General features: G+C 30.3%; 16 non-coding genes across 16 annotated transcripts; all 16 read right to left on the bottom strand.

The window, feature by feature from the left end:
- Positions 1-256: 256 nt before the first annotated feature.
- On the bottom strand, positions 257-329 carry TRNAT-CGU (transfer RNA threonine (anticodon CGU)). Its single transcript has one exon. It is a non-coding gene; the product is annotated as a tRNA-Thr (tRNA).
- Positions 330-1,276: 947 nt separating this feature from the next.
- TRNAT-CGU (transfer RNA threonine (anticodon CGU)) lies at positions 1,277-1,349 on the bottom strand. Its single transcript has one exon. It is a non-coding gene; the product is annotated as a tRNA-Thr (tRNA).
- A 439-nt stretch (positions 1,350-1,788) lies between these two features.
- On the bottom strand, positions 1,789-1,862 carry TRNAT-AGU (transfer RNA threonine (anticodon AGU)). Its single transcript has one exon. It is a non-coding gene; the product is annotated as a tRNA-Thr (tRNA).
- Positions 1,863-2,297: 435 nt separating this feature from the next.
- Positions 2,298-2,370, bottom strand: TRNAT-CGU (transfer RNA threonine (anticodon CGU)). The gene has a single exon. It is a non-coding gene; the product is annotated as a tRNA-Thr (tRNA).
- Positions 2,371-2,806: 436 nt separating this feature from the next.
- On the bottom strand, positions 2,807-2,880 carry TRNAT-AGU (transfer RNA threonine (anticodon AGU)). The gene has a single exon. It is a non-coding gene; the product is annotated as a tRNA-Thr (tRNA).
- Positions 2,881-3,825: 945 nt separating this feature from the next.
- Positions 3,826-3,899, bottom strand: TRNAT-AGU (transfer RNA threonine (anticodon AGU)). Its single transcript has one exon. It is a non-coding gene; the product is annotated as a tRNA-Thr (tRNA).
- Positions 3,900-4,334: 435 nt separating this feature from the next.
- Positions 4,335-4,407, bottom strand: TRNAT-CGU (transfer RNA threonine (anticodon CGU)). Its single transcript has one exon. It is a non-coding gene; the product is annotated as a tRNA-Thr (tRNA).
- Positions 4,408-4,841: 434 nt separating this feature from the next.
- TRNAT-AGU (transfer RNA threonine (anticodon AGU)) lies at positions 4,842-4,915 on the bottom strand. Its single transcript has one exon. It is a non-coding gene; the product is annotated as a tRNA-Thr (tRNA).
- A 435-nt stretch (positions 4,916-5,350) lies between these two features.
- Positions 5,351-5,423, bottom strand: TRNAT-CGU (transfer RNA threonine (anticodon CGU)). Its single transcript has one exon. It is a non-coding gene; the product is annotated as a tRNA-Thr (tRNA).
- A 438-nt stretch (positions 5,424-5,861) lies between these two features.
- On the bottom strand, positions 5,862-5,935 carry TRNAT-AGU (transfer RNA threonine (anticodon AGU)). The gene has a single exon. It is a non-coding gene; the product is annotated as a tRNA-Thr (tRNA).
- A 435-nt stretch (positions 5,936-6,370) lies between these two features.
- TRNAT-CGU (transfer RNA threonine (anticodon CGU)) lies at positions 6,371-6,443 on the bottom strand. Its single transcript has one exon. It is a non-coding gene; the product is annotated as a tRNA-Thr (tRNA).
- A 2,982-nt stretch (positions 6,444-9,425) lies between these two features.
- On the bottom strand, positions 9,426-9,498 carry TRNAT-CGU (transfer RNA threonine (anticodon CGU)). Its single transcript has one exon. It is a non-coding gene; the product is annotated as a tRNA-Thr (tRNA).
- Positions 9,499-10,012: 514 nt separating this feature from the next.
- TRNAT-CGU (transfer RNA threonine (anticodon CGU)) lies at positions 10,013-10,085 on the bottom strand. The gene has a single exon. It is a non-coding gene; the product is annotated as a tRNA-Thr (tRNA).
- Positions 10,086-11,024: 939 nt separating this feature from the next.
- TRNAT-CGU (transfer RNA threonine (anticodon CGU)) lies at positions 11,025-11,097 on the bottom strand. The gene has a single exon. It is a non-coding gene; the product is annotated as a tRNA-Thr (tRNA).
- Positions 11,098-12,044: 947 nt separating this feature from the next.
- TRNAT-CGU (transfer RNA threonine (anticodon CGU)) lies at positions 12,045-12,117 on the bottom strand. Its single transcript has one exon. It is a non-coding gene; the product is annotated as a tRNA-Thr (tRNA).
- Positions 12,118-15,103: 2,986 nt separating this feature from the next.
- Positions 15,104-15,176, bottom strand: TRNAM-CAU (transfer RNA methionine (anticodon CAU)). Its single transcript has one exon. It is a non-coding gene; the product is annotated as a tRNA-Met (tRNA).
- Positions 15,177-16,197: the final 1,021 nt, after the last annotated feature.

Here is a 16,197-nt window from a genome sequence, read left to right on the forward strand (position 1 = left end):
TTTAAAATATACCTTGCTGAAGAATGGATTAGTTGAATTCAACAATAGAGTGATCATTCACCTCTATCTTGTTCTTTGTCATTTTCTTTTCCCTATTTCAGTCAATGCATTCCTACAAAAATCTTCACAATACCAAGCATTTTATTTAATGTTTAAGATAACTTATTCTAAAGTTCATAGAACCAGATGTTTATACTTAAATTGTATTCAACACTTGTTTGATGAAAATTATTCGGAAAGTATGGAGAAAACAGTTAAATGCTGCTGAGAATTGAACTCAGGATTTCCTGTTTACGAGACAGGAGCTTTAACCACTAAGCCACAGCACCAACGTTGACAGTAAGAAATGCATAAATTATTCATTGTTGATGATGAAAATGTGTTTCCTGCTATAAATTCTTCTTTATATGTATTGTAATCTTAAACAGGAAAACATACTCAATCACTACGCAAGTATTAATATGTTTTAATAAACAGGTACTCTTATAAAACCCAATTTCATTTCTTGAATTCTTTACAATTTTTTTTCATGAAGGTAATAATATTGCTCCAATCTAGGTAGACATTTCATCTACGTCTTTCTCATAGATATGTATTTTTTTCATTTTGCTATAACATTATTCATTCTATAATCTTGAAAATACCTGGGTTTTTATAAGGTTAAAGGTGAACTGTTCAACAGTAAGATGAATCAGACTTTTATATTTTAATTGTATCGGAATAAGACCTAATGAAAATGATTTGTTATATAACAATGAGAAAATGCAAGGCACTGCTGAGAGATGAACTCAGGATCTCCTGTTTACTAGACAGGCGCTTTAACCAGCTAAGCCACAGCACCCACTTGATTCTTGAATTTGAAACACTTTTCTTTATGGTGTTCAATAGAATATTGCTTTTTCACTTTCATATTCTTTTCTAAGTTCACACACTTCTCTACTCAAACACTTAAGATGAATGAAGACTCTTCACTTATTCAAAAACACCTCTCTAATTTGAAGTTTACCCTATTCATATCATTTTAAAATATACCTTGCTGAAGAATGGATTAGTTGAATTCAACAATAGAGTGATCATTCACCTCTATCTTGTTCTTTGTCATTTTCTTTTCCCTATTTCAGTCAATGCATTCCTACAAAAATCTTCACAATACCAAGCATTTTATTTAATGTTTAAGATAACTTATTCTAAAGTTCATAGAACCAGATGTTTATACTTAAATTGTATTCAACACTTGTTTGATGAAAATTATTCGGAAAGTATGGAGAAAACAGTTAAATGCTGCTGAGAATTGAACTCAGGATTTCCTGTTTACGAGACAGGAGCTTTAACCACTAAGCCACAGCACCAACGTTGACAGTAAGAAATGCATAAATTATTCATTGTTGATGATGAAAATGTGTTTCCTGCTATAAATTCTTCTTTATATGTATTGTAATCTTAAACAGGAAAACATACTCAATCACTACGCAAGTATTAATATGTTTTAATAAACAGGTACTCTTATAAAACCCAATTTCATTTCTTGAATTCTTTACAATTTTTTTTCATGAAGGTAATAATATTGCTCCAATCTAGGTAGACATTTCATCTACGTCTTTCTCATAGATATGTATTTTTTTCATTTTGCAATAACATTATTCATTCTATAATCTTGAAAATACTTGGGTTTTTATAAGGTTAAAGATGATCTGTTCATCAGTAAGATGAATCAGACTTTTATATTTTAATTGTATCGGAATAAGACCTAATGAAAATGATTTGTTATATATTATAATGAGAAAAGCAAGGTGCTGCTGAGATTTGAACTCAGGATCTCCTGTTTACTAGACAGGCGCTTTAACCAGCTAAGCCACAGCACCCACTTGATTCTTAAACTTGAAACACTTTTCTTTATGGTGTTCAAGAGAATATTGCTTTTTCACTTTCATATTCTTTTCTAAGTTCACATACTTCTCTACTCAAACACTTAAGATGAATGAAGACTCTTCACTTATTCAAAAACACCTCTCTAATTTGAAGTTTACCCTATTCATATCATTTTAAAATATTCCTTGCTGAAGAATGGATTTGTTGAATTCCACAATAGAGTGATCATTCACCTCTATCTTGTTCTTTGTCATTTTCTTTTCCCTACTTTAGTCAATGCATTCCTACAAAAATCTTCACAATACCAAGCATTTTATTTCATTTTTAAGATAACTTATTCTAAAGTTCATAGAACCATATGTTTATTCTTAAATTGTATTCAACATTTGTTTGATGAAAATTATTCGGAAAGCATAGAGAAAACATTTAGGTGCTGCTGAGATTTGAACTCAGGATTTCCTGTTTACGAGACAGGCGCTTTAACCACTAAGCCACAGCACCAACGTTAATAGTAAGAAATGCATACATAATTTATTGTTGATGATGAAAATGTGTTTCCTGCTATAAATTCTTCTTTATATGTATTGTAATCTTAAACACGAAAACATACTCAATCACTACGCAAGTATTAATATGTTTTAATAAACAGGTACTCTTATAAAACCCAATTTCATTTCTTGAATTCTTTACAATTTTTTTCATGAAGGTAATAATATTGCTCCAATCTAGGTAGACATTTCATCTACGTCTTTCTCATAGATATGTATTTTTTTCATTTTGCAATAACAGTATTCATTCTATAATCTTGAAAATACTTGGGTTTTTATAAGGTTAAAGATGATCTGTTCAACAGTAAGATGAATCAGACTTTTATATTTCAATTGTATCGGAATAAGACCTAATGAAAATGATTTGTTATATAACAATGAGAAAAGCAAGGCGCTGCTGAGATTTGAACTCAGGATCTCCTGTTTACTAGACAGGCGCTTTAACCAGCTAAGCCACAGCACCCACTTGATTCTTAAATTTGAAACACTTTTCTTTATGGTGTTCAAGAGAATATTGCTTTTTCACTTTCATATTCTTTTCTAAGTTCACACACTTCTCTACTCAAACACTTAAGATGAATGAAGACTCTTCACTTATTCAAAAACACCTCTCTAATTTGAAGTTTACCCTATTCATATAATTTTAAAATATACCTTGCTGAAGAATGGATTAGTTGAATTCAACAATAGAGTAAACATTCACCTCTATCTTGTTCTTTGTCATTTTCTTATCCCTATTTCAGTCAATGCATTCCTACAAAAATCCTCACAATACCAAGCATTTTATTTAATTTTTAAGATAACTTATTCTAAAGTTCATAGAACCAGATGTTTATACTTAAATTGTATTCAACACTTGTTTGATGAAAATTATTCGGAAAGCATGGAGAAAACAGTTAAATGCTACTGAGATTTGAACTCAGGATTTCCTGTTTACGAGATAGGAGCTTTAACCACTAAGCCACAGCACCAACGGTAATAGTAAAAAATGCATAAATAATTTATTGTTGATGATGAAAATGTGTTTTCTGCTATAAATTCTTCTTTATATGTATTGTAATCTTAAACACGAAAAGATACTCAATCACTATGCAAGGATTCATATATTTTAATAAACAGGTACTCTTATAAAACCCAATTTCATTTCTTGAATTCTTTACAATTTTTTTTCATGAAGGTAATATTATTGCTCCAATATTGGTAGACATTTCATCTACGTCTTTCTCATAGATACGTACTTTTTTCATTTTGCAATAATAGTATTCATTCTATAATCTTGAAAATACCTGGGTTTTTATAAGGTTAAAGGTGAACTGTTCAACAGTAAGATGAATCAGACTTTTATATTTTAATTGTATCGGAATAAGACCTAATGAAAATGATTTGTTATATAACAATGAGAAAAGCAAGGCACTGCTGAGAGTTGAACTCAGGATCTCCTGTTTACTAGACAGGCGCTTTAACCAGCTAAGCCACAGCACCCACTTGATTCTTAAATTTGAAACACTTTTCTTTATGGTGTTCAAGAGAATATTGCTTTTTCACTTTCATATTCTTTTCTAAGTTCACACACTTCTCTACTCAAACACTTGAGATGAATGAAGACTCTTCACTTATTCAAAAACACCTCTCTAATTTGAAGTTTACCCTATTCATATCATTTTAAAATATACCTTGCTGAAGAATGGATTAGTTAAATGCAACAATAGAGTGATCATTCACCTCTATCTTGTTCTTTGTCATTTTCTTTTCCCTATTTCAGTCAATGCATTCCTACAAAAATCTTCACAATACCAATCATTTTATTTAATTTTTAAGATAACTTATTCTAAAGTTCATAGAACCAGATGTTTATTCTTAAATTGTATTCAACATTTGTTTGATGAAAATTATTCGGAAAGCATGGAGAAAACATTTAGGTGCTGCTGAGATTTGAACTCAGGATTTCCTGTTTACGAGACAGGTGCTTTAACCACTAAGCCACAGCACCAACGTTAATAGTAAGAAATGCATACATAATTTATTGTTGATGATGAAAATGTGTTTCCTGCTATAAATTCTTCTTTATATGTATTGTAATCTTAAACATGAAAACAAACTCAATCACTACGCAAGTATTAATATGTTTTGATAAACAGGTACTCTTATAAAACTCAATTTCATTTCTTGAATTCTTTAAAAAAAATCATGAAGGTATTAATATTGCTCAAATCTAGGTAGAAATTTCATCTACGTCTTTCTCATAGATATGTATTTTTTTCATTTTGCAATAACAGTATTCATTCTATAATCTTGAAAATACTTGTGTTTTTATAAGGTTTAAGATGATCTGTTCAACAGTAAGATGAATCAGACTTTTATATTTTAAGTGTATCGGAATAAGACCTAATGAAAATGATTTGTTATATAACAATGAGAAAAGCAAGGCACTGCTGAGAGTTGAACTCAGGATCTCCTGTTTACTAGACAGGTGCTTTAACCAGCTAAGCCACAGCACCCACTTGATTCTTAAATTTGAAAGACTTTTCTTTATGGTGTTCAAGAGAATATTGCTTTTTCACTTTCATATTCTTTTCTAAGTTCACACACTTCTCTACTCAAACACTTAAGATGAATGAAGACTCTTCACTTATTCAAAAACACCTCTCTAATTTGAAGTTTACCCTATTCATATCATTTTAAAATATACCTTGCTGAAGAATGGATTAGTTGAATTTAACAATAGAGTGATCATTCACCTATATATTGTTCTTTGTCATTTTCTTTTCCCTATTTCAGTCAATGCATTCCTACAAAAATCTTCACAATACCAAGCATTTTATTTAATTTTTAAGATAACTTATTCTAAAGTTCATAGAACCAGATGTTTATACTTAAATTGTATTCAACACTTGTTTGATGAAAATTATTCGGAAAGCATGGAGAAAACAGTTAAATGCTGCTGAGAATTGAACTCAGGATTTCCTGTTTACGAGACAGGAGCTTTAACCACTAAGCCACAGCACCAACGTTGACAGTAAGAAATGCATAAATTATTCATTGTTGATGATGAAAATGTGTTTCCTGCTATAAATTCTTCTTTATATGTATTGTAATCTTAAACAGGAAAACATACTCAATCACTACGCAAGTATTAATATGTTTTAATAAACAGGTACTCTTATAAAACCCAATTTCATTTCTTGAATTCTTTACAATTTTTTTTCATGAAGGTAATAATATTGCTCCAATCTAGGTAGACATTTCATCTACGTCTTTCTCATAGATATGTATTTTTTCATTTTGCAATAACATTATTCATTCTATAATCTTGAAAATACTTGGGTTTTTATAAGGTTAAAGATGATCTGTTCATCAGTAAGATGAATCAGACTTTTATATTTTAATTGTATTGGAATAAGACCTAATGAAAATGATTTGTTATATATTACAATGAGAAAAGCAAGGCGCTGCTGAGATTTGAACTCAGGATCTTCTGTTTACTAGACAGGCGCTTTAACCAGCTAAGCCACAGCACCCACTTGATTCTTTATTTTGAAACACTTTTCTTTATGGTGTTCAAGAGAATATTGCTTTTTCACTTTTATATTCTTTTCTAAGTTCACACACTTCTCTACTCAAACACTTAAGATGAATGAAGACTCTTCACTTATTCAAAAACACCTCTCTAATTTGAAGTTTACCCTATTCATATCATTTTAAAATATACCTTGCTGAAGAATGGATTAGTTGAATTCAACAATAGAGTGATCATTCACCTCTATCTTGTTCTTTGTCATTTTCTTTTCCCTATTTCAGTCAATGCATTCCTACAAAAATCTTCACAATACCAAGCATTTTATTTAATGTTTAAGATAACTTATTCTAAAGTTCATAGAACCAGATGTTTATTCTTAAATTGTATTCAACATTTGTTTGATGTAAATTATTCGGAAAGCATGGAGAAAACAGTTAGGTTCTGCTGAGATTTGAACTCAGGATTTCCTGTTTACGAGACAGGCGCTTTAACCACTAAGCCACAGCACCAACGTTGACAGTAAGAAATGCATAAATTATTCATTGTTGATGATGAAAATGTGTTTCCTGCTATAAATTCTTCTTTATATGTATTGTAATCTTAAACATGAAAAGATACTCAATCACTACGCAAGGATTCATATATTTTAATAAACAGGTACTCTTATAAAACCCAATTTCATTTCTTGAATTCTTTACAATTTTTTTTCATGAAGGTAATAATATTGATCCAATCTTGGTAGACATTTCATCTACGTCTTTCTCATAGATACGTACTTTTTTCATTTTGCAATAATAGTATTCATTCTATAATCTTGAAAATACCTGGGTTTTTATAAGGTTAAAGGTGGACTGTTCAACAGTAAGATGAATCAGACTTTTATATTTTAATTGTATCGGAATAAGACCTAATGAAAATGATTTGTTATATAACAATGAGAAAAGCAAGGCACAGCTCAGAGTTGAACTTGGGATCTCCTGTTTACTAGACAGGCGTTTTAACCAGCTAAGCCACAGCACCCACTTGATTCTTTATTTTGAAACACTTTTCTTTATGGTGTTCAAGAGTATATTGCTTTTTCACTTTCATATTCTTTTCTAAGTTCACACACTTCTCTACTCAAACACTTAAGATGAATGAAGACTCTTCACTTATTCAAAAACACCTCTCTAATTTGAAGTTTACCCTATTCATATCATTTTAAAATATACCTTGCTGAAGAATGGATTAGTTGAATTCAACAATAGAGTGATCATTCACCTCTATCTTGTTCTTTGTCATTTTCTTTTCCCTATTTCAGTCAATGCATTGCTACAAAAATCTTCACAATACCAAGCATTTTATTTAATGTTTAAGATAACTTATTTTAAAGTTCATAGAACCAGATGTTTATTCTTAAATTGTATTCAACATTTGTTTGATGTAAATTATTCGGAAAGCATGGAGAAAACAGTTAGGTTCTGCTGAGATTTGAACTCAGGATTTCCTGATTACGAGACAGGCGCTTTAACCACTAAGCCACAGCACCAACGTTGACAGTAAGAAATGCATAAATTATTCATTGTTGATGATGAAAATGTGTTTCCTGCTATAAATTCTTCTTTATATGTATTGTAATCTTAAACACGAAAAGATACTCAATCACTACGCAAGGATTCATATATTTTAATAAACAGGTACTCTTATAAAACCCAATTTCATTTCTTGAATTCTTTACAATTTTTTTTCATGAAGGTAATAATATTGCTCCAATCTTGGTAGACATTTCATCTACGTCTTTCTCATAGATACGTACTTTTTTCATTTTGCAATAATAGTATTCATTCTATAATCTTGAAAATACCTGGGTTTTTATAAGGTTAAAGGTGAACTGTTCAACAGTAAGATGAATCAGACTTTTATATTTTAATTGTATCGGAATAAGACCTAATGAAAATGATTTGTTATATAACAATGAGAAAATGCAAGGCACTGCTGAGAGATGAACTCAGGATCTCCTGTTTACTAGACAGGCGCTTTAACCAGCTAAGCCACAGCACCCACTTGATTCTTAAATTTGAAACACTTTTCTTTATGGTGTTCAAGAGAATATTGCTTTTTCACTTTCATATTCTTTTCTAAGTTCACACACTTCTCTACTCAAACACTTAAGATGAATGAAGACTCTTCACTTATTCAAAAACACCTCTCTAATTTGAAGTTTACCCTATTCATATCATTTTAAAATATACCTTGCTGAAGAATGGATTAGTTGAATTCAACAATAGAGTGATCATTCACCTCTATCTTGTTCTTTGTCATTTTCTTTTCCCTATTTCAGTCAATGCATTCCTACAAAAATCTTCACAATACCAAGCATTTTATTTAATTTTTAAGATAACTTATTCTAAAGTTCATAGAACCAGATGTTTATTCTTAAATTGTATTCAACATTTGTTTGATGAAAATTATTCGGAAAGCATGGAGAAAACATTTAGGTGCTGCTGAGATTTGAACTCAGGATTTCCTGTTTACGAGACAGGTGCTTTAACCACTACGCCACAGCACCAACGTTAATAGTAAGAAATGCATACATAATTTATTGTTGATGATGAAAATGTGTTTCCTGCTATAAATTCTTCTTTATATGTATTGGAATCTTAAACACGAAAACATACTCAATCACTACGCAAGTATTAATATGTTTTGATAAACAGGTACTCTTATAAAACTCAATTTCATTTCTTGAATTCTTTAAAAAAAATCATGAAGGTATTAATATTGCTCAAATCCAGGTAGAAATTTCATCTACGTCTTTCTCATAGATATGTATTTTTTTCATTTTGCAATAACAGTATTCATTCTATAATCTTGAAAATACTTGTGTTTTTATAAGGTTTAAGATGATCTGTTCAACAGTAAGATGAATCAGACTTTTATATTTTAATTGTATCGGAATAAGACCTAATGAAAATGATTTGTTATATAACAATGAGAAAAGCAAGGCACTGCTGAGAGTTGAACTCAGGATCTCCTTTTTACTAGACAGGCGCTTTAACCAGCTAAGCCACAGCACCCACTTGATTCTTAAATTTGAAACACTTTTCTTTATGGTGTTCAAGAGAATATTGCTTTTTCACTTTCATATTCTTTTCTAAGTTCACACACTTCTCTACTCAAACACTTGAGATGAATGAAGACTCTTCACTTATTCAAAAACACCTCTCTAATTTGAAGTTTACCCTATTCATATCATTTTAAAATATACCTTGCTGAAGAATGGATTAGTTAAATGCAACAATAGAGTGATCATTCACCTCTATCTTGTTCTTTGTCATTTTCTTTTCCCTATTTCAGTCAATGCATTCCTACAAAAATCTTCACAATACCAAGCATTTTATTTAATTTTTAAGATAACTTATTCTAAAGTTCATAGAACCAGATGTTTATTCTTAAATTGTATTCAACATTTGTTTGATGAAAATTATTCGGAAAGCATGGAGAAAACATTTAGGTGCTGCTGGGATTTGAACTCAGGATTTCCTGTTTACGAGACAGGCGCTTTAACCACTAAGCCACAGCACCAACGTTAATAGTAAGAAATGCATACATAATTTATTGTTGATGATGAAAATGTGTTTCCTGCTATAAATTCTTCTTTATATGTATTGTAATCTTAAACATGAAAACATACTCAATCACTACGCAAGTATTAATATGTTTTGATAAACAGGTACTCTTATAAAACTCAATTTCATTTCTTGAATTCTATAAAAATGAATGAAGACTCTTCACTTATTCAAAAACACCTCTCTAATTTGAAGTTTACCCTATTCATATCATTTTAAAATATACCTTGCTGAAGAATGGATTAGTTGAATTCAACAATAGAGTGATCATTCACCTCTATATTGTTCTTTGTCATTTTCTTTTCCCTATTTCAGTCAATGCATTCCTACAAAAATCTTCACAATACCAAGCATTTTATTTAATTTTTAAGATAACATATTCTAAAGTTCATAGAACCAGATGTTTATACTTAAATTGTATTCAACACTTGTTTGATGAAAATTATTCGGAAAGCATGGAGAAAACAGTTAAATGCTGCTGAGAATTGAACTCAGGATTTCCTGTTTACGAGACAGGAGCTTTAACCACTAAGCCACAGCACCAACGTTGACAGTAAGAAATGCATAAATTATTCATTGTTGATGATGAAAATGTGTTTCCTGCTATAAATTCTTCTTTATATGTATTGGAATCTTAAACACGAAAACATACTCAATCACTACGCAAGTATTAATATGTTTTGATAAACAGGTACTCTTATAAAACTCAATTTCATTTCTTGAATTCTTTAAAAAAAAATCATGAAGGTATTAATATTGCTCAAATCTAGGTCGAAATTTCATCTACGTCTTTCTCATAGATATGTATTTTTTTCATTTTGCAATAACAGTATTCATTCTATAATCTTGAAAATACTTGGGTTTTTATAAGGTTAAAGATGATCTGTTCAACAGTAAGATGAATCAGACTTTTATATTTTAATTGTATCGGAATAAGACCTAATGAAAATGATTTGTTATATAACAATGAGAAAAGCAAGGCACTGCTGAGAGTTGAACTCAGGATCTCCTGTAGACAGGCGCTTTAACCAGCTAAGCCACAGCACCCACTTGATTCTTTATTTTGAAACACTTTTCTTTATGGTGTTCAAGAGAATATTGCTTTTTCACTTTTATATTCATTTCTAAGTTCACACACTTCTCTACTCAAACACTTAAGATGAATGAAGACTCTTCACTTATTCAAAAACACCTCTCTAATTTGAAGTTTACCCTATTCATATCATTTTAAAATATACCTTGCTGAAGAATGGATTAGTTGAATTCAACAATAGAGTGATCATTCACCTCTATCTTGTTCTTTGTCATTTTATTTTCCCTATTTCAGTCAATGCATTCCTACAAAAATCTTCACAATACCAAGCATTTTATTTAATGTTTAAGATAACTTATTCTAAAGTTCATAGAACCAGATGTTTATTCTTAAATTGTATTCAACATTTGTTGGATGTAAATTATTCGGATAGCATGGAGAAAACAGTTAGGTTCTGCTGAGATTTGAACTCAGGATTTCCTGTTTACGAGACAGGCGCTTTAACCACTAAGCCACAGCACCAACGTTGACAGTAAGAAATGCATAAATTATTCATTGTTGATGATGAAAATGTGTTTCCGGCTATAAATTCTTCTTTATATGTATTGTAATCTTAAACACGAAAAGATACTCAATCACTACGCAAGGATTCATATATTTTAATAAACAGGTACTCTTATAAAACCCAATTTCATTTCTTGAATTCTTTACAATTTTTTTTCATGAAGGTAATAATATTGCTCCAATCTTGGTAGACATTTCATCTACGTCTTTCTCATAGATACGTACTTTTTTCATTTTGCAATAATAGTATTCATTCTATAATCTTGAAAATACCTGGGTTTTTATAAGGTTAAAGGTGAACTGTTCAACAGTAAGATGAATCAGACTTTTATATTTTAATTGTATCGGAATAAGACCTAATGAAAATGATTTGTTATATAACAATGAGAAAATGCAAGGCACTGCTGAGAGATGAACTCAGGATCTCCTGTTTACTAGACAGGCGCTTTAACCAGCTAAGCCACAGCACCCACTTGATTCTTGAATTTGAAACACTTTTCTTTATGGTGTTCAAGAGAATATTGCTTTTTCACTTTCATATTCTTTTCTAAGTTCACACACTTCTCTACTCAAACACTTAAGATGAATGAAGACTCTTCACTTATTCAAAAACACCTCTCTAATTTGAAGTTTACCCTATTCATATCATTTTAAAATATACCTTGCTGAAGAATGGATTAGTTGAATTCAACAATAGAGTGATCATTCACCTCTATCTTGTTCTTTGTCATTTTCTTTTCCCTATTTCAGTCAATGCATTCCTACAAAAATCTTCACAATACCAAGCATTTTATTTAATGTTTAAGATAACTTATTCTAAAGTTCATAGAACCAGATGTTTATTCTTAAATTGTATTCAACATTTGTTTGATGTAAACTATTGGGAAAGCATGGAGAAAACAGTTAGGTTCTGCTGAGATTTGAACTCAGGATTTCCTGTTTACGAGACAGGCGCTTTAACCACTAAGCCACAGCACCAACGTTGACAGTAAGAAATGCATAAATTATTCATTGTTGATGATGAAAATGTGTTTCCTGCTATAAATTCTTCTTTATATGTATTGTAATCTTAAACAGGAAAACATACTCAATCACTACCCAAGTATTAATATGTTTTAATAAACAGGTACTCTTATAAAACCCAATTTCATTTCTTGAATTCTTTACAATTTTTTTTCATGAAGGTAATAATATTGCTCCAATCTAGGTAGACATTCCATCTACGTCTTTCTCATAGATATGTATTTTTTTCATTTTGCAATAACATTATTCATTCTATAATCTTGAAAATACTTGGGTTTTTATAAGGTTAAAGATGATCTGTTCATCAGTAAGATGAATCAGAATTTTATATTTTAATTGTATCGGAATAAGACCTAATGAAAATGATTTGTTATATATTACAATGAGAAAAGCAAGGCGCTGCTGAGATTTGAACTTAGGATCTCCTGTTTACTAGACAGGCGCTTTAATCAGCTAAGCCACAGCACCCACTTGATTCTTAAATTTGAAACACTTTTCTTTATGGTGTTCAAGAGAATATTGCTTTTTCACTTTCATATTCTTTTCTAAGTTCACACACTTCTCTACTCAAACACTTAAGATGAATGAAGACTCTTCACTTATTCAAAAACACCTCTCTAATTTGAAGTTTACCCTATTCATATCATTTTAAAATATTCCTTGCTGAAGAATGGATTTGTTGAATTCCACAATAGAGTGATCATTCACCTCTATCTTGTTCTTTGTCATTTTCTTTTCCCTATTTCAGTCAATGCATTCCTACAAAAATCTTCACAATACCAAGCATTTTATTTCATTTTTAAGATAACTTATTCTAAAGTTCATAGAACCAGATGTTTATTCTTAAATTGTATTCAACATTTGTTTGATGAAAATTATTCGGAAAGCATGGAGAAAAGAGTTAGGTGCTGTTGAGATTTGAACTCAGGATTTCCTGATTACGAGACAGGCGCTTTAACCACTAAGCCACAGCACCAACGTTAATAGTAAGAAATGCATACATAATTTATTGTTGATGATGAAAATGTGTTTCCTGCTATAAATTCTTCTTTATATGTATTGTAATCTTAAACACGAAAACATGCTCAATCACTACGCAAGTATTAATATGTTTTAATAAACAGGTACTCTTATAAAACTCAATTTCATTTCTTGAATTCTTTAAAAAAAAAATCATGAAGGTATTAATATTGCTCAAATCTAGGTAGAAATGTCATCTACGTCTTTCTCATAGATATGTATTTTTTTTATTTGGCAATAACAGTATTCATTCTATAATCTTGAAAATACTTGTGTTTTTATAAGGTTTAAGATGATCTGTTCAACAGTAAGATGAATCAGACTTTTATATTTTAATTGTATCGGAATAAGACCTAATGAAAATAATTTGTTATATAACAATGAGAAAAGCAAGGCACAGCTCAGAGTTGAACTCAGGATCTCCTGTTTACTAGACAGGCGTTTTAACCAGCTAAGCCACAGCACCCACTTGATTCTTAATTTTGAAAACTTTTTCTTTATGGTGTTCAAGAGAATAATGCTTTTTCACTTTCATATTCTTTTCTAAGTTCACACACTTCTCTACTCATAAACTTAAGATGAATGAAGACTCTTCACTTATTCAAAAACACCTCTCTAATTTGAAGTTTACCCTATTCATATCATTTTAAAATATACCTTGCTGAAGAATGGATTAGTTGAATTCAACAATAGAGTGATCATTCACCTCTATCTTGTTCTTTGTCATTTTCTTTTCCCTATTTCAATCAATGCATTCCTACAAAAATCCTCACAATACCAAGTATTTTATTTAATTTTTAAGATAACTTATTCTAAAGTTCATAGAACCAGATGTTTATACTTAAATTGTATTCATCACTTGTTTGATGAAAATTATTCGGAAAGCATGAAGAAAACAGTTAAATGCTGCTGAGATTTGAACTCAGGATTTCCTGTTTACGAGATAGGAGCTTTAACCACTAAGCCACAGCACCAACGGTAATAGTAAAAAATGCATAAATAATTTATTGTTGATGATGAAAATGTGTTTTCTGCTATAAATTCTTCTTTATATGTATTGTAATCTTAAACACGAAAAGATACTCAATCACTACGCAAGGATTCATATATTTTAATAAACAGGTACTCTTATAAAACCCAATTTCATTTCTTGAATTCTTTACAATTTTTTTTCATGAAGGTAATAATATTGCTCCAATCTTGGTAGACATTTCATCTACGTCTTTCTCATAGATATGTACTTTTTTTCATTTTGCAATAACAGTATTCATTCTATAATCTTGAAAATACCTGGGTTTTTATAAGGTTAAAGGTGATCTGTTCAACAGTAAGATGAATCAGACTTTTATATTTTAATTGTATCGGAATAAGACCTAATGAAAATGATTTGTTATATAACAATGAGAAAAGCAAGGCACTGCTGAGAGTTGAGCTCAGGATCTCCTGTTTACTAGACAGGCACTTTAACCAGCTAAGCCACAGCACCCACTTGATTCTTAAATTTGAAACACTTTTCTTTATGGTGTTCAAGAGAATATTGCTTTTTCACTTTCATATTCTTTTCTAAGTTCACACACTTCTCTACTCAAACACTTAAGATGAATGAAGACTCTTCACTTATTCAAAAACACCTCTCTAATTTGAAGCTTACCCTATTCATATCATTTTAAAATATACCTTGCTGAAGAATGGATTAGTTGAATTCAACAATAGAGTGATCATTCACCTCTATCTTGTTCTTTGTCATTTTCTTTTCCCTATTTCAGTCAATGCATTCCTACAAAAATCTTCACAATACCAAGCATTTTATTTAATTTTTAAGATAACTTATTCTAAAGTTCATAGAACCAGATGTTTATTCTTAAATTGTATTCAACATTTGTTTGATGAAAATTATTCGGAAAGCATGGAGAAAACATTTAGGTGCTGCTGAGATTTGAACTCAGGATTTCCTGTTTATGAGACAGGCGCTTTAACCACTAAGCCACAGCACCAACATTAATAGTAAGAAATGCATACATAATTTATTGTTGATGATGAAAATGTGTTTCCTGCTATAAATTCTTCTTTATATGTATTGTAATCTTAAACACGAAAACATACTCAATCACTACGAAAGTATTAATATGTTTTAATAAACAGGTACTCTTATAAAACTCAATTTCATTTCTTGAATCCTTTAAAAAAAAAATCATGAAGGTATTAATATTGCTCAAATCTAGGTAGAAATGTCATCTACGTCTTTCTCATAGATATGTCTTTTTTTCATTTGGCAATAACAGTATTCATTCTATAATCTTGAAAATACTTGTGTTTTTATAAGGTTTAAGACGATCTGTTCAACAGTAAGATGAATCAGACTTTTATATTTTAATGGTATCGGAATAAGACCTAATAAAAATGATTTGTTATATAACAATGAGAAAAGCAAGGGACTGCTGAGAGTTGAACTCAGGATCTCCTGTTTACTAGACAGGCGCTTTAACCAGCTAAGCCACAGCACCCACTTGATTCTTAAATTTGAAACACTTTTCTTTATGGTGTTCAAGAGAATATTGCTTTTTCACTTTCATATTCTTTTCTAAGTTCACACACTTCTCTACTCAAACACTTAAGATGAATGAAGACTCTTCACTTATTCAAAAACACCTCTTTAATTTGAAGTTTACCCTATTCATATCATTTTAAAATATACCTTGCTGAAGAATGGATTAGTTGAATTCAACAATAGAGTGATCATTCACCTCTATCTTGTTCTTTGTCATTTTCTTTTCCCTATTTCAGTCAATGCATTCCTACAAAAATCTTCACAAAACCAAGCATTTTATTTAATTTTTAAGATAACTTATTCTAAAGTTCATAGAACCAGATGTTTATACTTAAATTGTATTCAACACTCGTTTGATGAAAATTATTCGGAAAGCATGGAGAAAACAGTTAAATGCTGCTGAGAATTGAACTCAGGATTTCCTGTTTACGGGACAGGAGCTTTAACCACTAAGCCACAGCACCAAC

Source organism: Lissotriton vulgaris, chromosome 12, assembly GCF_964263255.1.
Source record: "Lissotriton vulgaris chromosome 12, aLisVul1.2, whole genome shotgun sequence".
NCBI lineage: Eukaryota > Metazoa > Chordata > Amphibia > Caudata > Salamandridae > Lissotriton > Lissotriton vulgaris.